Raw genomic sequence first — 26,209 nt, forward strand, 5'->3', positions numbered from 1 at the left:
CTTTCATGAGTACTTTATAGTTTTCTGAGTATAGATTCTGTGCCTCTAAAATTACGTTTTCTAATTATTTGCTACTATTTATAACAATAAAATTTTCATATGTATTACATTTATAATTTGTGACCTTGCTAAATTATTACTTATAGTAATTGGTGGATTCTTTTTTTAAATAAATAATCATAATCATGTCTCCAAAAATGGAGATAATTTTACTTTCTTCCTTTCTTCCCTTCTCTTCCCTTTTTTCTCATCTTGTCTTCCGTTTTTTATTGTCCTATTGTAATTATTAGGGCCTCTAGGGTAATATTAGTAGAAATTGTGTGATTAGATATCCTTCCTTTGTTCTTGATTTTAGGATATCTAATAAGTATGATACTAGCTATAGGGTGTTTGTAGATTTACTTTAGCAGAAGATGTTTCCTTTTATTCCGTCTTTTGAGGTTTTAATTGTGAATGAATTTTGAACTGAAATTGAAATTGAATTCTTATTTTAATATATCTTAATTGTGAATTTGTGTTGAAAAGCTTTTCTCCATCTACTGAAATGGCATATTTATTCTCTTAATATGGTGTGTTAGGTAAAATTCCAAGATGGCACCCACATTCCCATGCCCCAGTGTTTACACACTTTCTACCAATTATCCAATTAAACACTAATTTAGATATTGTCATGAAGGGATTCTGCAGATATAATTACGGCCCCAAATCAACTGGCCTTAAAACAGGGAGATGATCTGGGTGGGCCCGACTTAATCAAATAAGCCCTTTTTAAAAATTTATTTTATTTTTTTAAGATATTACTTATTTTTTTGAGAGAGAGAGACACAGGGAGAGACAAAATACAAGCAGGGAAGTAGGGGAGGGAGAAGCAGGCCTCCCGCTGAGCAGGGAGCCCAGCGTGGGGCTCAGTCCCAGAATCTTGATCAGGACCTGAGCCAGCCAGGGGCGTCTCAAATAAGCCCTTTAAACCTGGGTCTAAAGGTCAGAGATGGAGGAATTCAGAACAATTCAAAATATGAATGGGATTTGACAAGAGAGAAATTCTCAGTGTTGGTGTGAAGGAGCTGGGGGCTGTATAGTAAGAAATGTGGGCAGTTTCTAGCAGCTGAGAACAGCCCAGCCCCGGGGGACTGCCAGCATGCAAGCAAAGGGGATGTGAATCCTACAACTGAAAGGAACTGAATTCTGCCAACACCTTGAATGAGCTTGGAAGGAGATTCTTCCCCAGAATCTCCAGATGAGAGCTCAGTCTGGCCAACACCTGATTTCTGACTTTGAAGCCCTGAATACCCATCAGCAATCCAGAAATGGGGGAAGCAGTATATTGGGTTTAGCCTGTAAGCCCTGAGATGTCAGATGAAAAATTACTTAAGACAGCTTAGTAGAAGAAAGGTGATGCCTGGGGACCAGATGCTCTAGTGGCAAAAAGCCTCAAGCCAAGCTTTGTTTCCATTTTATTAATGTCTTAGTAATATACCAAGTGTAAGTGCAAAACAAGGAGTCGAAGAGTTTGTGAAGTATGTTACCTCCACAGGTGCCTGTGCCAAAATTTAAACATTGACTCCCTAGATAAGAACCTTGAGCTGCAGTAAGATCCTGGCCACTTTCAGCCAAGAAACTTCAAAGGAGGCCTAGTGTTCTGGGCAACTCCTCCTTTGCTTTTCAATTAGTCTCACCCACAGAGGCATATACAAATCAGATTTTGTCTATCCAGGCACTGTGAATTCCCACACAGGGAACTTCGGTGGGAATACCTTCATGCCAGGAAATGGCTTCACTGTGGCCTGAAATCAGGTGAATTTAATTAAGGCTTGCCCAAGCCCTGAAGAATTGCACCTTCAGGATCTCAAGAAGTAGCTCCAACACATGACTGTAGCATCAAACTAGCCAGCTGTGGATTTTCTTAGCAAGGAGGGACACATCTTTTCCCTTTGTAGAGGATGGTTATTTTAAATCCACAGACAGAATAACTGGATCTAATTGAGTACTCGAAATATTTTGCAGCTGGGCCTATTTTCACAATCTGTTGTCTCTACTGGGCACATTTGGCCAGTTGACTTCTAGGAAGCATGTTTCATCTATAAAAGGTCTCAACTAGGGACACCTGGGTGGCTCAGTGGGTTAAAGCCTCTGCCTTCAGCTCAGGTCTGATCCCAGGTCCTGGGATCAAGTCTGGCATCGGGCTCTCTGCTCAGTGGGGAGCCTGCTTCCTCCTCTCTGCCTGCTTGTGATCTCTGTCAAATAAATAAACAAACAAAAAAAAGTCTCAACTGACATCTTGAAACTTAAAAATATATATATATATTTTTTCATCTACGAGGTTACCGGTGTGTGGGGGAGTGAGATGGTCCTGGGGCATTGCCATGAGGGAGAGGCTGGATGTATTCAGAATCAGGAGTGGCTCAGAGAACTGCAGAATCTGGCTAAAAGCGCTGCTGCTGGGCCTGTCTTCCCAGAGGAAGCCCAGTCTTGTGTGAATCCTGAAATGAAAAACACCTGGGCATTCCGGTGCTGGCGCACCCACATCCCAGACTCGTCCATTAGGAGTCTGGCTCCTAACGTCTATCCAGCAAATCCCAATCCTTGTCAATGTCCTGCTCTGCACCCCTCAGAGTCACAGTGAGGTTCTGCCTAAGCTAGGCTGTGGCAGAAAGACTGCACCGGGAGGAGCCGGCCTGAAGCCAGCACAGGGCATGCACTGCGCATGCGCAGGCAGCACCTCGCGAGGCTTCCCGGAAGCGGAAGGCCTCAGGGAGAAAGGGTCCGACTTCCGGCGACAAACGCTGGTCTCCCAATCTTACCTCTACGGAGGCCTAAGGCCACAGCGACCCCGGCCGGCTGCATGAGCCTTGAGGCCAGCTCGTCCCAGCAGCTGGGAAGTATCTAGAATTCGTCGTAAGAGAACATTCCTGTCTGTTCTTCGTGACTTTCCTCTGAAGAACAGCCTTAGAGCATTGCTGTCTCTGAGTTGGCGCACAGCCCGCTCAGCGATGGGGGACCTGGTGCCTTCCCGCAAGGCCCTCCATCGGGAAGGTTCTCTTTTGAACACCGTTCATCCATGGATGGATTTAGTTTGCCTCCATATCTTGGCTATGGTCAATAATGGTGCAGTGAACATAGCTATAGTAAATAATGGTGCAGTGAACATGAAGGAACAGGTAACTCTTCGGGATTGATTTAATTTTCCTCAAATAAACAGCCAGAAGTGGGATCTCTGGGTCACATGGTAAGTAGTTTTATTTTCTTACTTGTTGGGAAACCTCCAGGCTGTTTTCCCATGGCTGCACAGTTTATGTTCCCACCAGCGGTGCACAAGAGTCTCCACCCCCTAGCCATCATTTGTTACCTCTTGTGGTTTTGAGGATGGCTATTTGAACAGGGGCGAGGTGATCTCTTACTGTAGTTTTAATATGCCTGATAATTAGTGATGTTGCGTACCTTTTCACGTACCCGTTGACCATCGGTATGTCCTCTTTACAAAAATGTCTGTTCAGGTCCTCTGCCCCCAATTGTATTTTTGGAAGTTTCTTAGGGGGTAGATCTTAAAAGTTCTCATCACAAGGAAAAAAAAAATGTAAACTGGGTGTGGCGATGGATATTAACTAGACTTACTGTGATGATCATTTCACAATATATGTGTATAACAAATCATTATGTTGCATACCTGAAACTAATATGTTATGTGTCAATTCTGTTTTAAAAAATAAGAAGTCAAAACACAACTAAGGATAAATAAATCCAAAAGGCGACTCTTTTAAGAGATCAGTAAGTTAGATAAAATCCAATTAAACAACAAAATCCCGAGAGGGAGCAAAAATATATAAGATTTGTAATGAGAAAAGAGCATAACTGAAACCCAGAAGAGAGTAAAATGACACAAATCTGTGGCGGCAAGTTTGAAAGTTAAATACACCGACAATGCCTTAGCAAAATAAGAAAATTTGAATAGACTGATTTTCAAGTGAGAGATTAAAGGGAAACTAAAAATTTACTATTCGTGAGTTTATAGAAGTTTGATCTAATCTTTAAGGAAGAATACAATTCTGTTTGGAATTTGGGGCAATGTGTCTTTACCATAAGATGACAGAACTTTCTCTGCCATCATAAGGGTTAAGTGTTATTTTTTCCTTTGATTAAATAAATATGAAAATTTGGGGGTGTATTTGGAGTAAAATTATTCCATAGTAGAAGCCAGTACTGAAATATTTGGTCAAATTAAGATAGAAAAGATAATACTAGTCTGCATCTTTTATAGTGCATTATTAAGAGCGTATATTTCTGTATCTTAAAGTCACATAATATAAAGACCCCCCCCAAAAAGAGACACAGTCCGCAGAATGGGGAAAAGTGTTTGCAAATCACATATCTTATGTCCAGAGTATATTCAGAAATCAGTAATAAAAAAACATATAATCTAATTTAAAAATGGTCGAAAGGATTTGACTAGATCTCCAAAGAAGATATTCAAATGGCCAATAAATATAAGAAAAGACTCAAAATCATTAGTTACATTAGGGAAATGTAACTCAAAACCACAAAGAGATATTTCTTCATTACAGCAAACCAGTTATGAAATGTATTGGATAAAATTGAGGAAGAAATTAATTGTAAGGAATCATTGTTGATCTGTTTGGTTTGATAATGATTTAGGGTTATATAAGAAATGCTGGTATCTTTTAGAGGTGCGCTTTGACATGTTTATAGGTGAATTCTCTCATGATGTTTAGAATTTACTTTAGAATATATATTCTAAATATATATGTATTATATAATAAATATAAATATATTACATACAATGAAGTTAATGTGGCAGAATTGCCAACATTTGTTAAATCTAATTATCTAGTTAATAAAACTTGGGTTTTCATTATACCTATTTTTATGTATGTTTAGTTTTTTCACATAGTTAAAAGTGCAAAAAGGTGGGAGGAAGGCTGGAAACACCCCACCCCCAAATGTTTGTTAAAATCTTGAGTTTATTCTACATATGATACATATTGTATATATAGTAAACCTACTTCCTGAGGTCTTTACCTTAGTTACAGTACCACCATTTGTGCATTCATTCATTCAATAACATTGACTGAGGGCTTAATCTGTGCTAGGAATTATGGTAGTGCTAGTACTGGTCATTTGTTTGTCCAATTTAGAAACCTAGGAGAGGAAAAAAAAAAAAAAAAGGGAAAACCCAGCTAACCCAGTGCTGAACTACTGACAAACATATGTTAACTAATGAATGAACAGTGTCTTAAAGTACTAAATTTGTTGTAAATGTGTATGAAGCAATAGAAAACTAGTACGTATGGTGAATTACACGGACCGGTTTTCTTAAACTGAACTAATCTTTTGTTCCTAGAAAAACCCTACTCAGTCGTGATTTGTTACCTTTTTTATATATTATTGAATTTGATTTGCTAGATTTTATTAAGGTTTCTGTGACTCTTAGTAGCATATATAGTAAGATTTTTGTGGTTATGTTATTCTGAAGTTGTCTTGTGATGCTTTTGAGTTGGAGCTAAAGGTAATACTGGCCTCCTGAAATATATAGGGAAGTATTTTCAACTCCTTTATATTTTGAGGAGGTTTTATAGATTTCATGTTTTTTCTTTGAGCTGTAATAGAACTCATCAGAGAGAAACCATGTGGGCCTGGATTGATTGATTGATTGATTTCAGATATTTATTTATTTGTTGTCAGCGAGAGAGAGCACACACGCACGAGCAGGCAGAGTGCAGGCAGAGAGAGAGAGAGAGAGAAGCAGGGTCCCTGATCTGAAGACCCCTGGGATCATGACCTGAGCCGAAGGCAGTGGCTTACCCACTGAGTCACCGAGGTGTCCCATGGGCCTGGAGTTTTTTAGTAGTCATACTTATATGAGGGATTTAGTGTTTTATGTTTTTTTATTTTTATTTTTATTTACTATTATTATTATTTTTTAAGATTTTATTTGTCAGGGAGAGTGAGGGTGTGAGAGCCAGTGTGCATAATAAGCATAAGCAGGGGGAACAGCAGGCAGAGGGAGAAGCAGGCTCCCCACTGAGCAAGGAGCCCAATGCCAGACTCCAGTGACCTGAGCTGAAGGCAGACCTTTAATGGACTGAGCCACCCAGGTGTTCCTGAGGGACTTAGTGTTTTAAATATAGTGTTTTTAGTTTTTTGTTTCGTCTTGGGTCAATTTTGATAAATTGTATGTCGCAATAACTTTTTCCACTTTAATGATGCTGTCAAATTAATTGGCATAAAATTGTTCATAATAATCTCTTACTGTGATTTTAATGTCTATAGTGTTCACTGCAAGAATTTATGCTCTCTGTTTTGAACCTTGATTAATCTAGGTATTAATTGGTTTTGTGAATATTCTCAAAGTACCAGCTCTCTGTTTTGTATTTCATTGATTTCAGTTCTCTTGTTTCTTTTTTCCTCCCCCTCCTTCCTCATTGTCAACTTTTTGCTATTTTATTAATAATAATACAATAATAACAAGTTATTTTCTTTATTCCTTTTCTACTTTGTTGTTGAGATGGAATCTTAGGTCATTAAATACCAAAATTATCTCACAATTTTGTCTTTGACCACTGTTTCAACTTTGTCTCATAATGTCCAAATTGTTGTAGTTTTATTATCCTTTAGTTCAAAATATTTTATAATTTCTCTTGAGAATTTGTTGTTGACATGTTGATAATTGGTACTCTTAAAATTTTCCAGTACTAATTTACCTAGTTACCTCATTTATTGATTTTAATTAAATGATCTTGTGATCAAAAAATGATTTCAATCCTTTAAAATTTATTAAGACTTATTTAATGGTCCAGCATGTTATCTACTATGGTGAATATACATTTGCTTTGAAAGAAAATGCGCATTCTTCACTTGGGTGTAGTCTTCCATGGGTTTAAATTAGGTCAAAATGACTTATTATATTGTTCAGATTAGCCTCTTTGTTGGTCTTGTTGCGGTATTCTTGTTCATTGTTCTGTCAACTGGTGAGAAGGGATTCTAAAATCTCTAATATATTATGGTTTTTATTTCTTCCATTCAACTTTCCTTTCTTCTTCTGGAATATTTGAATATTTTAAAAATTTAATTCTAATTTATTTTTTGCACTGTAGTCAGTTAATATTTTAACTTTAAGGTTAATATTTGACCCTTAGAATAATTTACTTTTTACCTAATTAATATTTTGCTTCACAAAAAAATGTAGAATACTTGTACCATAAAGGTCCACTTAAACTACTTTCCTTTATCACTGATATTATAAATGGTATACTTACCACATTAAGATATATTATAAATCCCATAAAATAATCCCATAATTTTCATTAGAACCCATGGTTTTTAAATACATTCAAAGGAAAAAAAAAACATTGCTTATATTTTTCAGATAATAAAGTTTTCCAATATTCTTCATTAATGTTTGAAGGCCTGAATTTCCCTTTTTTATCATTTTCAGACTGAAGAATTTTTTGTTCTTAGCGTAGTATAAAACTAATTTCTCTTAGTTTTCTTTATCTGAAATGTCTTTATTTTCTTTTATTCTTGGAGAATAAGTTGTTTGGCTGGATATAGAATTTTGGATTTGCATTTTTCTTTTTCTAGTCAGCACTTTTAAGATGTTTTCCACTAGATGCCGACTTCAGTTGTTTTGAGAACTTTGTAGTCATTTAAATAGATGTGCCCTTTATGTAATATTACATTGTTTTCTACTTTTAAGATTTTTTTCCTTTATCTTTGTTTTCTAGTAATCTAATTTAGATATGTCTAGCTGTGTTTTTAATCTTCTTGGAATGTACTCAGCTCTTTGAATTCATATATTTATGTATCATAACCAAATTTGAGAGGTGTTAAGCTATTTCTTCAAGTATGTTTTTTAAATTTTGATAAAGACTTTACATTTTTAGAGCAGGTTCATAGCAAAACTCAAGAGCCAGGTACAGGATTTCCTGTATACTTCCTGACCCCACATATGTAGAGCGTTCCACATTGTCAACAAGCCTGCACCATATTGTGTATATTTGTTACAATTCATGAGCCCTTCATTAGCACATCATAATCATCCGAAGTCTGTAGTTTACTTAGGGTTCACTCTTGGTGGTGTACATTTTATGGATTTGGACAAATGTATAAAGACAAACTAGTATCCTGTAGAGTATCTTCCCTAGCCTAAAAATCCTCTGTGCTTTGCCTATTCATCCCTTCCCATCACTCCAACTCTGGCAACCATCAGTCTTTGGTATTGTCATAGTTTTTACTTTTCTAGAACATCCTATAGATGGACTCACAGAGTATGTAGTCCTTTCAGATTGGCTTCTTTCACTTAGTAATATGCCAGATGGGTTGTGGTACCAATTCCAATGTTGGGAGGCAATACCCCACACCAACAAGCAGTTCTCAGAACACCAACTGGGTGTCCTAAAATTAGATTAGGTTCTGTCATTGTGTACCCAGATACAGCATCAGATTCTACAGGTTAAGAATTCATTCCTATAATGTGGCCTACCATCCACCCCTCACTTCAGGCACCAATCGCAAGCCTATGTTATTACCTCTGCTTCTGGTCAACTGGCTGAAGATTGGAAATTCCCATGACTTGCTCCATGGAATTCAGATTTGGGTCGCAAATGCAGGTTGTTACCTGTACTTCTGATCACCTGGTTATAAATCAGAGGTTCCCATGACCTCTTCTTTGGGTTCACTTAATTTGCTAGAGCAGCTCTCAGAAATCACAGAAACATTTTACTTACAAAATCACTAGTTTATTATAAAAAGATATAACTCAGGAACAGCCAGGTGGAAGAGAAACATAGAGCAAGCAAGCTATGAGGAAAGGTCCAGAGTTTCCATGCCTTTTCCAGGTATCCCACTCTCTTCCCATCTCAAAGACTTCACCAGCCCAGAGGAAGCTCTCTGAATTCTGTCCTTTTGGGATTTTTTTATGGAGGCTTCATTACATAGGTGTGATTGATTAAATACTTGCCCATTGGTGATTGATTCAACCCCTATCTCCTTTCTCCCCTCCCCAGAGTTGGGGAGGTGGAACTAAAGGTGTCAGCCTTCTAATTACATTGTTAGTTCCCCTGGCAACTGTCCCCCATTCTTAGGTACTTTCAAAAGTTACTCTATTCAGGGGCACCTGGGTGGCATAGTGGGTTAAAGCCTCTGCGTTTGGCTCAGGTCATGATCCCAGGGTCCTGGGATCCAGCCCCGAACCAGGCTCTCTGCTCAGCAGGGAGCCTACCTACCCCAACCCCTCTCTGCTTAGTTGTGATCTTTGTCTGTCAAATACATAAATAAAATCTTACAAAATAGAAAAAAAAAAAGTTACTCTATTCATGTTACAAAAGACACCTTTATCTCTGTTAATGCCTAGGGAATTCCAGGGATTTTTTGGGAGCTGTGAGCCAGGAACCATAAATGAAGATCAAATATATATGAGAAATAAATATATTATGGTTTTCTTTTTTTTTTTTTTTAAGATTTTATTTATTTATCAGAGAGAGGGGGGGGGAGAGCGAGCACAGGCAGACAGAATGGCAGGCAGAGGCAGAGGGAGAAGCAGGCTCCCTGCTGAGCAAGGAGCCCGATGTGGGACTCGATCCCAGGACGCTGGGATCATGACCTGAGCCGAAGGCAGCTGCTTAACCAACTGAGCCACCCAGGCGTCCCATATTATGGTTTTCTAAAGGACCAAATGTATATTTTTTATAAATCACAATATTATCTATGCATTTAAGTTTCTAACATGTCTTACTATGACTTGATAGCCAATTTCTTTGTAGCACTGAATAATAAATATCCTATTGTTTGGATATACTAGTTTATTTATCCATCTATCTCCTAAAGGATGTTTTGGTTCCAAAGTTGGCTTCCAAGTTTTGACAAATAAAGCTGCTATAAACATGATTAAAGGTTTTGTGTGGAAATAACTTTTCTTTTTTTTTTTCAGGAAAATGCAAAGAAGTGTGATTGCTTAATCATATGTTAAGAGTATGTTTAGTTTTGGGGTGCCTGGTGTCTCAGTGGGTTAAGCCTCTGCTTTTGGCTCAAGTCATGATCTCAGGTCCTGGGATCGAGCCCTGCATCAGGCTTTCTCTTCAGCGGGAAGCCTGCTTCCCCCTCTCTCTCTCTGCCTGCCTCCCCCCCTCTCTCTCTGCCTGCCTCTCTGCCTGCTTGTGATCTCTGTCAAGTAAATAAATAAAATAAAAAAGAGTATGTTTAGTTTTGTAAGAAAACACCAAACTGTCTTCCAAAGTAGCTACACAGTATATTTTGTATTTCTACCAGAATGGAATGAGAATTTATGTTGCTCCAGAAACTCATCAGCATTTGGTGGTGTCAGTGTTCTGGATTTTGGCCATTCTAATAAGTCTGTAGAGATATCTTGTTCTTTCAATTTGCATTTTTCTGGTGACAGTTGATGTGGGGCATCTTTTCATATGCTTATTTACCATCTGTATGTCTTCTTTAATGAGGTGTTCATTAAAGTCTTTAGCCCATTTTTTAATTTAATTATTTTCTTACTGTTGATTTTTAAGAGTTCTTTGTCTATTTTAGATAACAGTCCTTTATTAGATTTCAAAGTTTTTTTTTTTTTTTTTTTCTTTATTCTCTTTCTCTTCTTTTGGACTTTTCAATTATACAGATGTTAGGCCTTTTAATTTTGTGCTACAGGTACCTAAGACTCTGTCCATTTTCCCCCCCGATTGTAAAAATCTTATTCAGGTGAATGAATTTTACTGATTTAGCATCAAATTCATTGACTCTTTTCTTTCTCATTGTCATTCTATTATTCTGCTATTAAATGCAGTATTTTGGTTTCTTCTTCTCCTTCTCTCCCAACCTCCCAGGGATGTATTTTTCAGTTCTAAGTTTGCATTTTGTTCTTTTCAATATTTTTGTATTTCTCTGAAATCTGTTCACTTTTCATTCATTGTTAGTGTAGTTTATTTTGCCTGATTAGTGTATTATCATATGCTATGGAAAAACCTAAAGTTTTTTTTTTTTTTCCTGGAAACTTCAGTATTGCTGTCACTGTGGGGTTAGCCTCTGTCGATTTTCTTTATCTTGAGAATGAGTCTAGTTTTCCTAGTTCTTCATGGGTTGAGTAATTTTGGGCTTATACATTGTGAATATTTCTTTTTGGGACTCTGGATTCTGTTATATTCTGAGAAATATTGATATTTTGGGTTTAGTAGGAAGTTATCTTGGTTAGATTCAAATACAAACTTTTTCTTAATTTAAGGAGGATGACAATTGAATTCTTGTTGCAGACTGTGTGAAGTCTGATATTCAAATGTATGGTTGGAGGGCCAGAGACATGGATCAAGTTTTATATGTAGAATCTGATGTTTCCTTTCACTGGTTCATTGCTTTCTGAGATTTCCCCTCACTCCCCTGCCAACTCTTTGGCAGCCCTAGGTACTTCAGGCTTTTTCTACAGGTTTGTTCACCAAGAAAGATGGTTGAATTTCTATGAGGTTTTAGCCACCGTGTACCACTCTATAACTTGCTGTCCTCAGAGCAAAGCTGTAAAGTGGAAGACTTCTACTTTTTAGGTTGCTTCCTCCAAGTTCTGACTTGTTTCTAAAATCTGCCTTCTTTGTTCAATTGACATTTTAGCCATGATATTAAAAATACATGATTAACTTTCATGTATTGCAGAAAATATCTAATTATGCTGATTTTTTCTTATATATATTTATAGTATCTGATTTAATAAAGTAGTAGAATAATATGTACCTTTAAATTTGTTATAGCATAAGTAATATACATAAAGTCAAAATGTCAGATGTAAAATAGGTGCTCAATTGACCATAAGCTGATTTGAAGAAAGTCACTACTTACGTTGTTTGATAAATCTAAGACAAATAATGTTGGATCAACTGACATTGGAATATGAAGAGATGACTATTAGGGAAAGTTGACTCAAATTTCTTCTGGAATGATGGCCTCCTGGGGAGGATTTTGGAATGAAACTGTACCACTGAAGAAGACTCAATATACCTCTAGTTCTACTACATTCTTTGAACTTTAGTAGAACTCTCAGGGCAGATAACAAAAGTTTTTCATTGACCTTTCTGTATTTCTGGGTGTTTAACCTGCATCCTCAGCTTTGATTAATAAACATACACTTGGTTGTGTTGTTTGAATACCCAAAAGATTCAGTCTGTTTTTAGTTTGTTTTTCTTTCAGTCAATAAAGTGAGATTGATTTGGCTGTTTAACAAGGGAATGTACTCCATTACAAAACTCCCTATATAAACCTATGTTCAATTGTGAGTTTAGCAATACAAATAGTTTTGGGGGCATTTGTACCTGTGTGCATGTTCATACATGGAGCTGATAACTTTTTAAAGAATATTTGATCTATACATTCCAGTCTTTAGTTCCAGCTCTAAGCCCAAATTGAGGGAAATACCTAATTACTACCCTCAGGTAACAAGAAATAAAATTACATCATTCTATGTTATTCCAAGGGATACTTGCTACAAAGTTTTATCTATGTTAATATAATTCCGAAGCTAATGCATTGCAATCAAAGCAGAATTATACATGGTAAAGATTATAAAAATACCCTTGTTTCATAAAACCCTGAAATGGTCTTGGGACCTGAAGCAGATTTGTTTCAGCAGGGTTCAGAAGCTGTCCAGGAAACATAAATTGATTTGAGATTGTAAAAAGCATATTGGAATTGGTCCAGATATTACCCCCTGAATTAAAAGAGTAATTTAAACATCAGGACACTCCTTTTTATTTTTTAACCAGTAACTAACATAAGGATTTCAGATAGGGAGAAATATATTTTGATTAATTTTGCCCTTTTCAGAGGGAACCTGGCAGCTTTGTCCTTCACCAGCTGGAGTTTATGTAAGGCCTTATGGAGCAAGTCAGCCAACAGGGAGTTACAATAATCTAATCTTCATGGCTTGGATACTGCCTTGCGTGAGCAGCTTGCTTAAGTAACCTATCTTTCAATTCCCCGGCAGGGGGGTTCAGAACACAAAGGTATTGCAGTGGTTTCCCTTGTGTGACCACACTTATCTGAGGAAGTCAAGATCCTTGTTTACTCCTACTTGCCTGATTTCTTGAATGTTCTGGGTAGGGAGAAAAGCAATAGAAGCTGTTAAGATAATGGATACCTAATAATACAATAAGTAGCCATGATGTTCTAAATTTAGGAGAGAGTTAAGGTTGGCAGTTTTCCATTGACTGATTGATCTTGATTGGCACAGTTTTTAATAAAATGTAAATAACTGCTGCTGTATGCCCGGGTTTGTGTTAGGTGTAGCACTTGAGATTTTGCCTGAATTGTTTTAAATTTTGTACATCTGCTTTGCTTAGCTTCCTTATTGGCTGAGAACATTTTAGATACTATGTCCAATGTTGTCTTTTTTTCCTGAGACCAATGCTCAAATATACTGGCTGTTTCATCTGGGATTGCCTTTAGAGTTGTGCCAATGCAAAGTTTACCATCAATCACAAGCATCACTCATGGCCGGTTTCTAGAACAGTATCTATCAGAGTTGATATTATCCAGTATTTTTGAAAAGTTCTTTATAAAGGAGAAATATTTTCTTTTATGGTACATACTATGTAACAAAAATATATGACCTTCTATGGATTATTTTCTCACCTAAAGAAATAAGATGACTTCCTGACATGTATGCTCTAAGATATTCCATACCAAAATGCAGTTATAATACATCAAGGAGCAAAGTTATAGTCATTTTGATTAGAATTTATAGACTATAGTCATTTATATTCTTTACCTTTTCTAGCAGAAGTTCCATTTTCTTTAATTTATAACATTCCATAATTAACTTAGGACTTAATTGTATTATATTTAATCCTCTTAAGTGTGGGTATGGATGTGGATTTAATCTTTATAAATGTGGATAACATTGACTTTTGTGCTCTTTATACCATTTTATTCAGTCTAGTCATTTGTATTTACCATTTAGATCTTTTTTCCTTCAAAAGGAAAAATAATAAATTAGAACTTTTGTTTTGGATTTTAAATAATGCTGCCTCTATACTGCAATCTAAGTATATTTGGGTTGAACCAATGAGAAATTTTTCTGTTAGCAATAATTGCTACGTGTATAACATAAAAATAAAACAGATGTTAGCATGATCTCAACTTCTAAGTCAAGAGAATCCTTCCTTCTTCATAATACATCCACATACACCTGGGTCCACTGACTGCTTTGAGTAGCTTTTAGTAACTTTGATTATCTAAAAAACAAAACAAAACAAAACAAAAACAGTTGAATAACAAGTGTTTGCTTTTTTTCCCCCTTTCCATGGTTGGCTTGGAATGGGAAGCTTTTAAAATAAAAAGATGGCATGAGGATGAGAACTCAAGAATACCCTCATTCATCTTCCTGCAGGAACATCTCCTCACACAGTTTCAAGGAAACAGTAAAAACTAAGAACTAGGGTTCTTACCCCACTTTACCATGTAGGACCCTAATAAATGAGATAGACAAAGGAAAAGCTTGTTTTGACTAGGCTAGGTGGCCGAGTGCTTTCTCCCCTTTATGAACAGATCCGAATTTGAGAATTTACTTGAAAAGGAACAAAAATTCAATCAACCAACAAAACCCACAAAAAACCCAGAACACCTGCATGGGGAAAATAATCATAAAATGCTCCAGCAACTCTAGGCAGCTTTACCATGATTACCTCAATGCATGTTCAACTATTCGCTCCTCTGGGCTAAAACCAAGAGCCTCTGAACACTCGAAATGACTTTGCCAGAGTGTCGTTTTCACAGAACTACTCTCTGAAGACAACCTTCTCGACATTCATTTCATTGTTCTGTATACTTGTCAAATCCTCCAGTCCCTTAAATCTTTCGTTTTTTTCCTCCATGTTTGCCTTTTCCTGTCTTCATGATCTTCATTCAGATCCGAAGTCATAGCCTATCATTTCAACAACCTTTGGCAGTCATCGTTAGCAACCTCAAATCTGTTGATGTGATTTTTTTTGTTTAAAACAACTTTATGATTTCCTCTTGCCTAGAGATAAAGTACCAACACCTGTACAAGTTTCAGAAAGGTCCTTTATGATGTGGCCTTTCTACCTCCCATCTTATCCTTCATGACTCTGTTGTCAGACACACTGCTGCAGCCAAAATGATGCCTTTTTTCAGTTCCTCTACCATGTCCTGCCCTCTCTTGCCTCCTGGCTTTTGTAAAAGCTGTTTCTTTCGCTAGTGTCATTGCTTCCTTTTTTCTCTTCTCCAGGAAGCTAACTTCTGCACCTGGTATGTTTAGCTCTAAGAAACCTTTTCTGACTTTTACTTCTCTGGCATGGGTTATATGCTTTCTAATAGCCCTCACTGTTTATCTTATTCTGATATTTATTGAGCTGCCGTATAACTCATTCTTCAGTTGTCTGACTCCTGCAGCTGCAGTAAGCTCTGTGATACCTGACTGTGTCCTTTAGCCTCTCACGTAGTAGGCAAAGTTAAGTCGAATATACCAATAAATTTCAGAGTGTCAACAAGATTATGTAATTGGTTCAATATCATGCATTTATGAAGTTGTGGAAACCAAAATCTGGATTCAGGTTAGTTAGCTTCAGTGACTTAGCACATAATGGTCAAACTGCAGTACCTTGTTATTACTTGATTTTGGACTTAGAGCAATATTAAGTGTTTGTTCCCATTTATAGAACTCTAACCTTCCCACATTCATGATGTTTGAGCGGTACACACCACCTGGGAATTAGTTATCTTTGTCTTGTAGATATTTTTCTATTTATAAGTACCTAAAGTTCTTTTAATTTCATACCCAACAAGAAAAATATTTCTCTGTATTCTCATGTTTCACATCAAATCTTTTTCAAACTTGTAGGTTCCATAAGCAGTTATTATCAGGACTGAAAACCCTAGGTCCATGCTTCCTAAGAGATTTACCCATTTAATTTTCTATAGGACCTATAGTCTCTGAATTACAGTACAAAGTGTTTCATAGTCTAAGAAGGACTTTCACATGCTTCTTTTATTTAATCTTCAAAACAACTCTTAGGAGGCATTATTATCCCTGAGTTATAGCTGATGCCCATACACATTTTTAACAACCAACTAAAATACACTGTGTTCTATATTTCTTTTGTATACCAAAGTATAATGTGAGGTTTCATAATGCTTTATATTATAACTATATTAGTTACAAACTAGATTTTTCCATCACTTAAAAAAATACCCCAAGAAGAAGATATACATTTATTCATGGAGATGTAAGATTTTCTTGCCTTCTTATCTCTGTATGGGACAGAAAGATAAAAATGCAGCTTTTCCTTTTTATAATGTTACTTTGAAGTAATCACCTGACACAATTAATCCTGAGCCGTAGAAGAGCACCAGGCTTGTATTTACAATCCTAAGAGACTCACCAAACTTACTTGGTACTTTCAAGGTCAGAAAATATGACTTGTCTTTGTTTCCTACACAGCAGAGGAGAGAGTTTGCTCCATTAATTTTAATGAAGGCAAAATCAGCATAAATTCCACAGATTAACAGTGGTCTATAAATTTGCTCTGATCAACATTGTATTTATTGTGCAACATATTTTCCGTATATTTGTCTATATTTTCCACCTTAAATATACGAGGAGATTTGACTTTTTTCATGGAAATTTAAGAAGTAACATTTCCGTAATCACAGGTGACTAGAACCAATATATGCCTGTTAAAACTCCTCACTAGAGAAGTCAAATCTTCTTTCCTTTTATTATTGTAGTATTATTTCTTGAGATCCAAGTGTTAGGAGTTCATACATCCATTATATTGTCGATATATATATATTTTTTTTTAGATTGTTGATATATATATATTAGTTGATAGATTTACCATATGTGTATAGGTTTGCCATATATGTGTATGTATATATATATTCTTTTACATACTAATTTATACAAGCTTTCAAGCAGGTAAATAGAAATCTAGTTATAGGAGTGAATTGCTTGGTTTGGATAGCAGTTATTGCAGTTGGTCAAAAATGGTACTTAAGCCATTTTTAGAAATGTTCAGTGCTTTAGGGTGCCTGGGTGGCTCAGTTGGCTAAGCATCCAGTTCTTGATTTCAGCTCAGGTGAAATCATTGGTGGAATTGAGCCCCACTTTGGGTTCTCCTGAGCACAAAGTCTGCTTGAGATGCTCTCCCTTTCTGTGTATCCCCTCCCTTCACTCTCATGCTCTGTAAATAAACAAGTACATACATGTATACATGCATGCATACATACTTTAAAAATGTTCAGTACTTTATTTATTTGACAGACAGAGATCACAAGTAGGCAGAGAGTCAGGCAGAGAGAGAGAGAGGAGGAAGCAGGCTCCCTACTGAGGAGAGAGTCCTATGTGGGGCTTGATCCCAGGACCCTGGGACCATGACTTGAGCCGAAGGCAGAGGCTTTAACCCACTGAGCCACCCAGGCGCCCTGGTTGAATGATTCTTAAAACTAACACAGGTCTGGAAGACCTTTGAGTTAAAACAAGTCATGGTCCCAGGGAAGTAGGTACATCAGTAGGGATCTTACTATTTCAAGTAAAAGTAACCTGCTTATTTAAGGTAGCTTTGTAGAAGTTATCTCATGGAAACTAAGAGCAGGGGTCCACTTTGGTCTAAGAAAAATTTGAAAAGATCTGGAATACTTTCTGCTTCTTTTACCTCTACAAATCTTTCTGTGTTTACTTTGTTGTCTCTTACTGCTAATGTTTTATCTGTTGTAATATGGTGACTAGTACCTCTCATTCAAGATAATAGCCAGATTAAGACTGTATCATTAAATTTTAATTTAAAACTTTTATGGGGAGCAAACTTGGCCCAGCTTGAACAAGATGATGACCCTTGGGTCAGTTATGTCCAGGAGTGCCGAGTGGGTCACTTTTGGTTCAGGGATTGTTCCTCCCACTCCCAACATGTGAAATTTCAAGAACAGAGACACTGCTATACAAACAGCCTTTGGGAGATGTGGATAAAAGATTGGTTCTTTATTATTATGCCATAAAGTATTTTTAAAATTTGAATAAATAAGTATTATGTGCTTCTTGGGTTTTAAAGCAATAAAACATAGGAGTCACTGAGATTGAATCCAACTATTGGGACTAACCGTTACTCAAGTTTAAAAGTGCACACATTCCTTCAACTACCTCTTGGCCCTTAAGAAGTGTTAGGACTCTTATTTTTACTTCCCATTTCCACAAGGATATTTCCGCTGTACTTTATAGGAGAGTAACTACTGGAAAGATAATATGACCCCTTTACTTTGTCTTTCATTCTTTTCGGAGCAAAGGAGTAATTTGCTAATTTGATCAATGATATGGGGAGGGAGTACTGCTCTCCGTTGATTCTAAGTGTGTACAGGGCAGCAACCTTCTCCTTTTGCTCCTGCCCTCCTAGAAGAATGGCCCAGGGCCATCTAGGTGTGGTTTTCCTTCTGCTCTTGGAGCTCAACAGATGAGAAGTAGATCCTTCTTGAGTTTATTTGGGGAAGAAGTATGTGTGTTTTGACAATTTTATTTTCTTATAGGTGCAGGTTGTGTTTTCTCTTTCAGCTGTGTCAGTACTGAAACTACTCTTTTTTCTACTTTGATATTAAATCATATATGAATAGAGTTCTGATTTGATAATCCCCAAAATAAGCTGCATAAAAGCCAGAAGACCATTTGAGTGGACCCAAACATTCATTTTGGAAACTAACGAGTTTAATATGTTTGATTTATTCAATTTTTTCCAGTTACAGAGTGAAAGCCATCTGTTGTTCACCAGCAACAGATTAATTTTTCAGTTGGCACAGACCTGAATGTCAGGAACAGGGCTTTGTGCTGATTTTGACCTAAGTAGCATGGCTAAAGGAGTCAGATCACCAATAGAGACAAAGCTCTTAGTTCCAGTAAAGACTTGGCTTAATAAAGGCATACTTCTATTTAAAAAAAAAAAAAAAAAAAAAAAGCAAGCTCTAGGTTTTGCTAGGTGAGCCATGTTGGCTCCTTCCAATGCAATTTTTTTCTTATAGTGTGGTTCCCAGACCAAGAGCATCGGCATCATCTGGGGACTTGTTTGAAATGCAAATATCCTGGCTCTGTCTCAGGAGGTTCTGAGTTAGTGCCTGAAGAGTAGGGCTCAGAAATTTGGGGATTTGGTTTTAACATTATTTGATTTTGGTTTTAATATTAACTTTATACTTCTGAATTTACTTTGCTCTTTAATTTATGAGGGGAAGATGAGATAACCTTTAGCTTTCAGTTTGTCCATGAGAAGGTATAAGGCCATTAACATTGTTGAAATTTGGGGCGAACAGACACATGAAAAAGTGCTCCATATCACTCGGCATTAGGGAAATACAAATCAAAACCACAATGAGATATCACCTCACACCAGTCAGAATGGCTAAAATCAACAAGTCAGGAAATGACAGATGCTGGCGAGGATGCGGAGAAAGGGGAACCCTCCTACACTGTTGGTGGGAATGCAAGCTGGTGCAGCCACTCTGGAAAGCAGCATGGAGTTTCCTCAAAATGTTGAAAATAGAACTGCCCTATGACCCAGCAATTGCACTACTGGGTATTTACCCTAAAGATACAAACGTAGTGATCCAAAGGGGCACGTGCACCCGAAAGTTTATAGCAGCAATGTCCACAATAGCCAAACTATGGAAAGAACCTAGATGTCCATCAACAGATGAATGGAACAAGAAGATGTGGTATATATACACAATGGAATACTATGCAGCCATCAAAAGAAATGAAATCTTGCCATTTGCGAAAACATGGATTCAACTAGAGCGTATCATGCTTAGCGAAATAAGTCAAGCAGAGAAAGACAACTATCATATGATCTCCCTGATATGAGGAAGTGGTGATGCAACATGGGGGCTTAAGTGGGTAGGAGAAGAATCAATGAAAGAAGATGGGATTGGGAGGGAGACAAACCATAAGTGACTCTTAATCTCACAAAACAAACTGAGGGTTGCTGGGGGGAGGGAGGTTGGGAGAAGGGGGGTGGGGTTATGGACATTGGGGAGGGTATGTGCTTTGGTGAGTGCTGTGAAGTGTGTAAACCTGGCGATTCACAGACCTGTACCCCTGGGGATAAAAATATATGTTTATAAAAAATTAAAAATTAAAAAAAAAGAAAACGTAATTTTAATAATTTTAATAGAGCCCATTTATAATTAAAGAAATATAAAATATGCTAGTGTTTCATTGCACATATTATATCCCTAGAGAAAATAGGGAAAAAATCATTCTTATCCTTGGGGTCTCAGGAATACTAGAATCTCTGAAAATCTATTTAGTTTCACATGGAATACTATCTATTATCACATTCTGGTGTACTAATAAATGACAATATCTTGTTAGAGATTGTTTTCCTAATCTCTCTTAGAGGAATCCATGTATCTGTCCTGTATATCTCAGTTTCCATTTCTCTTTAAGCATTTTCTGCATGGAGTAACCATGAAAAAATGTATAAGTCAGTAACAATGTATATACTAGTGACAAGAAAGTTAGGAGGGACAAATTGATCCAGACAAATCATCACTTCCTGTTCACAACTTTTCTGTCTACAAATTGAGTTCCAGTGACCCTAGCCTCTGGGCACCAAGACAGAGCTATAGGCCATGACATAAATTAAGAACTTCATGAAATTTTATAGCCGAGTTTCACAACCTGAATTACCATATTGGGCAAAGAAAGGATAATGCTTGAGCCCACTGTTGGCAGACATTTAGCCTCTGAGCTGACCATCCATGAATTCTATAAGGTAAGAATGGAAAAAGACATAAAGCTTAACTCTTACTTCTGTGGTCTTGAACATCTCGTAGTTATGTCATCATGAATTATCATCAACCAATACTTAAAGAAATAGTTCCTTCTTCTGCTGTTGCCACAAGTATTCTTAGTATCATGACAAAGAAAGCCAAGTAGAAAATTAGCCTAATGTGATTAAAAAAAAGTTATAAAACCTTTCATAATGTCAGTCCTGCTAAGGCTTGTGTGTATGTGTATGTGTGTATATGTTTTCACTCAATGGGGAATCTATTTACTTACTAGCATGTATATTAAAGTTGACATGACCTTCAAAGTAGGAATTTTTCCAATATACTATAGCCTTTGAATTGCTCTCCACAAGATTAAAAGAAAAAAAAACAAAAACAAAAAACAGAAAGACCTAGCCCTAAGGATGCAAGTTGCTTTTTGTTTTGTTTTTCATTGTTTTCTATTAATTTATGCAATCAATGTTTTTTATGCTTGAAAGAATTATTGTATTATAGTTATAATTAAAATCATACAATTAAAATTGCCATCCAATGTATAGAATTTTACCTTAAAATTTTTTTTTCAGGGATGTCACACTTTGAATATTGAAATGTACCAGAACATTTATAAAGATTATGCTAATGTACATAAAGAATAAAAATTGATAATATAGTATATGTCAAGATTATTCTAAATCGAGGATAGGGAGATAAAGAAGTTAATTAGAATTTATTAAGTACCTATTGAGTTCCAGGAGTTCTGCTAAATTTTCCAACTATATTTTAATAAGATGTTCACTTTTAATTGCAACATATCTATAAATGTGATGAATTTACTTTATTAAGTAAAATAATTAAGTACTTTACTTTTTTTACCTTATTTTTAAAGTACTTAATTAAGTACTTTACTTAATTAAATAAAGTAAAAAAAAATTTAAATGTTATGTCCAATGTGATGAATTTCTTTCTTAAACATCTAGTTGTACCACCTACTTCCATTCCAACATCTTTAGGGAAAAAAGGCTCTGATATGGGGTGAGGAAAGTGTGTGATTATTAGAGGAACAGCTACTTTGGAACAACCTGCTGGCTGGGAGGAACAACCTTCTGGCTGGGAGGGAGATATTGAGACTTTGATGGAAGGAGAGAAGAGAGAAATCTCTTTTTTATTATAATAATATTTTTTATTTATTTTGTTTTTAGGCATTTCTTTAACAAATATATACTGACTACTTACTATGCACTCAGCCCCATTGTAGTGCTACAGATAACAGCAATGGCTAAGACGATGTGTAAAATTTCTAGCTAATCCTCATCCTTGAAAAGAACATAGAAGTATCTGAAGTGTAAAATCGAAGTAAAGCTAAAAAGTACCCATTTCACTAAAATATACCTGTCACATGCATCAGAAATCTGCTATTAAAGCCAAGGAGATTTTATTTGACAAAGGAGAGTGAGAGAAGAAATGTAGATTAGCTCATACAGAAAGAAAGAATCCTAAATACTAATTCTCATATGGACTGAGTTCTATGCCTTTGAACAAGTCTTTTCATTTTGTTGAACTCCTTTTTCATGTGTAATATGGGAAAAATAACATTAACTCATTTACCTTCCTATTAAGAGCACCTTGAGACTTAGTACATAGTTCTGGATTCAGAGGAATAAAATCAGAATGATGATCAGAAAGTTTATGAGACTCAGGGGCCAGAGTTACTCACAAAACGGCTGTGTTTAGCCAAGTTTTATAATTTCATATTCCCCAAATATAAACATTTAAGATCTCATGCCTTTATGTAACCATAAATGGGAACCTTTGATGTAAAGTTATTTTGAAAAGGAAAACTGCTATTATTTATGTCTAGGCATTGTTTTAAATATATTTCAGAGAAAATTTGTGATGGTTTGGTTTTAAAGATCTGTTATAAAAAAATCTATGTTATGTCTATGCAATCAAAATCCAATTGTGAATAATTAAGCAATGAATTTAATCATTATGTGTTTGCTTAAAAATATGACTTTCCTGTATAGCCCTTGTGTCCCCAGAGTGGGGGGTGGAAATGACTGTCTTCAAGAGACCAGTGGTATTATCTAGAGATTTAAATAAGGATATATACTACACTAGTTATTCAAACTGACTAATGTCATTCCATAGAAATCTTTTTTGCTTTATATTATACTTGTCATTAAACAAAGATATTGAAATATGAGCTATTTACATAATATTACCTTAATATCATTCTCTAGAATATTTTTCATTTAAAAAAGTATATTTTGAGGTCTGATCTCACAGGGTCGTTAAGAGAATCAAATAAGAAAATACCTATGAAAATGCCATAGAAACACTAACATGGCATTCTGAAAGGTGGTCATTAAATCATTATCACTTCCAAGACCTCTGCCAGGAGCTTGTGCAAAAGTTTCAATATCTCCTCTTAGCCATTAGGATTATGTATATATGTTCTATATTTTCAGATAGGTTGAAAATAAACTCTGTCTATTGCAACTTCTATTAACTATTCCCTTACCTATCTATTCATGCTTAATAAAAGGTGGACAATTGTTTACCAAAAGAAGTACACTAAAAGACTTGATTAATGAATAATTATATAACTCATTATTGGATCATAATTAAGGTTTGTGTTCTGTTCTATAAAGTATAACATATTTTAAACATTATAAGTCATAAATGGCACTTAAAGAGCTATATTTAAATACAGAATTGTTACCAGGGAGATTAGTTTCACTTACCAATAAGTGAAGTGGTTTACTATGCAGCTTTGCTTTAGGACTATTTTCTTATAAGTATCATGGTGATCCAAAATAGTTAGGTGTAGATGGAAAATGAACCATAATGAAAACCATCATTTAAAAACAAAATATGAATTATTAGAAAACTATAAAATAGCTTTATATTATAAGGTAGAATGGAAAAGATTGAATTTATCCATAAATACAGGTTAATCATTTGGTCAAATCACCATGATTTCACTGGGTAGAAATAATCTAAGGTAAATGTTTCTATCCTACATATCCTAGCACACAAAAGGATTAATTTAAAAATTGATAAATTGGACTTCATTGAAAAAAAGAAATTTTGCTTTTCAGAAAATATCACTGAGCAAAGGCAAGGAGATAATATTTTGAATACCACAATCTGACAAAAGATTTGTATACAAAATATATTTTAAAATCTTTTAAGAATTATAAGACAAATAACTCAATTTAAAAATGGACAAAATATTTGAAGGGACACATCATAATAAAAAATACATTTATGGTCAATGACCACATAGAAAGATGCTCAGCATCTTTAGTCATCAATGAAATGCAAATTAAAACTACAATAAGATGTCACTACATAGTCACCAGCATGGCTAAAATTAAAGACCGGTGAGTATCAAATATTAATGGACACTCAGAATAGTTAGAATTTTCATACATTGCTGGTGAGAATGTAAAATGATACATTTTTTTCAAAAAGGCAGTTTTTCTTATAAAACTACATACTTCCTTTGACATTGCAAGTCCACTCTTAGATATTTGCCAATGAGAAATAAAAATATATCTCCACACAAAGACTTGTACATGAATGCTCAGAGCAAGTTTATTTCATAGCTTAAAAACGAAAACTGCGAGACACTTCAACAACTAAATGGCTAAACAATGCAACATAGCACAAAATAATACTATTCAGCAATAAAAAATGCAACATCTTAGATAAATCTCAAGAATAATTTGCTATGCAAAAGAAGTCAAGTACAAAAGACAAAACTGTATATGATTTTTACACAAAATGCAAAAGGAGGAAAAAGTAATGCATAGTCAGAGAAAGTAGGTATGTTTGCATTTGGCTGATCATGGGCACACTTACTGCAATGAGACACGAATGAACTTTTGGGGGTGATGAATATTCTGTACCTTGATTGTTCCGAGGAATACACAGATATGTATGTTTGCCAAAATAACAGAACTGTACTCTTAAAATGGATACATTCTATCATATATAAATTATCCTTCAATAACATTAATTTAAAAAACAAATAGTAAAACACAGTCAATCAAATGCCGTCGATTATACAAGAAAATATTCTAGCAGAAGCACAATGAAACATCAAAACTCTTTCTCCAAAATGTTTTAGCATGTTTTGCTACTTATCTATTGAAGGGTCAGTGGAGAAGTTCAGCCTAATTTTATAGGCTAGAATTATTTTTCTTGTGGCCTATGTATAATTTAGAATAGCTGCTGAATCCCTTGACTTTCTTAATCACATAAGGAAGTGTCTTTTGTTGGTTATTGTCAGTTATCTTAGATGAGATTGGAATTAAAAGTAAATTACTAGAAAACAAAGTGAAGTCAAGATATATATTCTGGTGGGGTTTTTTTTTGAAGGAATTTTTATTTATTTTAGAGAGAGATGGCTGGGTAGGGAGAGGGACAGGGACAGAGGAAGGGAGAAGAAGAGAGAGTCTTTTTTTTTTTTTTTTAAGATTTATTTATTTATTAGACAGAGATCACAAGTAGGCAGAGAGGCAGGCAGAGAGAGAGGAGGAAGCAGTCTCCCTGCTGAGCAGAGAGCCTGATACGGGGCTTGATCCCAGGACTCTGGAATCATGACCCAAGCCGAAGGCAGATGCTTTAACCCACTGAGCCACCCAGGGGCCCCAAGAAGAAAGAGTCTTTTTTTTTTTTTTTTTTAAGGTTTTATTTATTTATTTGACAGAGATTGAGAGAGAGAGAGACAGAGATCACAAGCAGGCAGAGAGGCAGGCAGAGAGAGAGGGAGAAGCAGGCTCCCCGCCGAGCAAGGAGCCCGATGCAGGGCTCGATCCTAGGACCCTGATCATGACCTGAGCTGAAGGCAGCGGCTTAACCCACTGAGCCACCCAGGCGCCCCAAGAAGAAAGAGTCTTAAGTAGACTCCACTCTGGGCTTGGAGCCAGACATGGGGCTTGATCTCACAACCCTGAGATCAATTTCTTTGTTGAAACCAAAAGTTCAGGGCTTAACCCACTGTGCCACATAGGCACCCCTATTCTTGTGTTTTCTTAGATGGGTGTCTGTTCAGATTTGCCTGTCCTTGGAATCTTGGAGGAAGTAAGTAAGTGAAGCAGTAACATAGCAGGGTCAAAGGTCAAGTCAAGATCATTATCAAGGACATGAAAAAGTGGAGGGAGACCTAGACTATATGCTTCTCCAGTAAAGTTTGTTTATTCCTACACAGCCTCCCAGGCTCCAACTTCTCATTCTAGCAAAAGAGTAAGCACCCTATAGAAAAGTCTGCAGGAGAAAGAATATAGAGTAAGTATAATCTTGAATCTCCTCTTAGAAAGGAGAAAAAAATATTTCTGCTGATTTTTTCTGATCATTCCTTTCCTAGCAGTTACATGATTGGTCCTTGGTCTCTTAAGCAAAGGTTTTGGACTATGATCTTGGCAACTACCTTGGGTGA

The sequence above is a fragment of the Mustela nigripes genome, chromosome 5, assembly GCF_022355385.1.
Source record: "Mustela nigripes isolate SB6536 chromosome 5, MUSNIG.SB6536, whole genome shotgun sequence".
In the NCBI taxonomy this organism is placed as follows: domain Eukaryota; kingdom Metazoa; phylum Chordata; class Mammalia; order Carnivora; family Mustelidae; genus Mustela; species Mustela nigripes.